This window comes from Hipposideros armiger, unplaced genomic scaffold, assembly GCF_001890085.2.
Source record: "Hipposideros armiger isolate ML-2016 unplaced genomic scaffold, ASM189008v1 scaffold_540, whole genome shotgun sequence".
Lineage (NCBI taxonomy): Eukaryota > Metazoa > Chordata > Mammalia > Chiroptera > Hipposideridae > Hipposideros > Hipposideros armiger.
The window spans coordinates 241667-243173 of NW_017731890.1; positions in this window are offsets into that span (position 1 = coordinate 241667).

Consider the following 1507-nt stretch of genomic DNA (forward strand, 5'->3'; position numbering starts at 1 on the left):
ATAAAACTGAAGGACAACAACTTGGCTGTTCCCCTTCCCCAAATCCCCAACACTGTTCCCCTTCCCCAATTCCCCAATAAAATCTTTAAAAAACAGACAAAAACCAGAATTATTTTGCCAAAGTCAGTCAGAAGCTTCCAGAGAGCAGCATGCAGGGTGCAGTATGTGGCACAGGTGCAGAGCCCCTGCAGAGCCCCTGCACTCCCCCACCTGTCCCCCAGGGCCTCTCGATGCTGTTTCCCCACTAAGCACACCTTTCTCTTCAGCTTCACTGATTCATTTAGCAACTGTCTTATCCCTCAAGGCTTTTTTTTTTTTTTTAGCTGAGCCATCCTGCTACCTGTTGACAGCTCAGCAGCAGCTCAGCTCAGGCCGGGAATCGAACAGGCGACCCTGTTGCTCAGAACTCACACTCTTGAGCGAGCTCTTAACCAACTGAGCCACTCGGCCAGCCCCTCCCTCAAGGCTTTTTATCTAGAAGAAATGCAAACTTACAGAGTCACAGGGCTTTAAGACGGATTTGAATAGGATGCCAAACATGTTGATATACAATCGCTTTTTCCATTCCACACCGGGCACTGCTTCTTCAGAAAACAGACTTTTGAGTCATCTTAGTATTTTTTCTATCATCTTAGAGACAAGGAAATTGACAGAGAGGCTAAGAAACTTAGTCAAGGTGAGAAAGTGGCCAGTTCAGGATTCATACCTAGGTCTGCCTTCCAAACCCATGTTCTCACCCACTGAGCTATGCCCACTTCAATGGGACCATTTTTACCCATTGAGGCCTCTGCCAATTTCCCTTTCATATGTCTCTTCGAGAGCAGGGTCACTAACCTTGGAGACAGGAGATGTGGATTTCAGTCCTGGCTCTGCCCAGAACTGACTGCATGATCTTGGGCTGTGTGTCTTCCCCTCTCTGACTTTCAATTTTCTCATCTGCAAAATAAGAGGGGAAAGATGAGCGTTTTTCATATTTTTAAAAATAGTCCCTTTCATCAAATGATATCACAATTGGAATACAGTATGCAAAGACTGTATTTTGCTCCAGTAAAACAGGTGCACATGGAGTTTCTCTAGTTGAACTTGGAGTTGGAGGTTCTGAGTCTTCCCCCATGGACCTCCCCCATCACTGGGAAGAGTCATGGATGGTCTTCAGGGAATCTGTGAACTGCAAAAACTGTGTGCAGAATTGTATATGCGTGTGTGTGTGTGTGTGTGTGTGTGTGTGTGTACGCGCGCGCGCGCGCGCGCGCATGTGAGCATGTGCACATTTTTCATCAGCCTTAGAGGGGTCTATGATCCCCATTAAAAAGCTATGATGATGGATGGGGAAGAGGCTTGATCACTGCACTGTACACCTGAAGCTGAAGTTGTATAATATTGTATGTCAACTATAAGTGAATATATATATATATTGCACTGTGTTGTACAGCTGAAACTAATTCTAAAAAATGTGTATTTCATAATAAAAAATAATTTAATAAAAAAAAAGCTATGATGATGATGA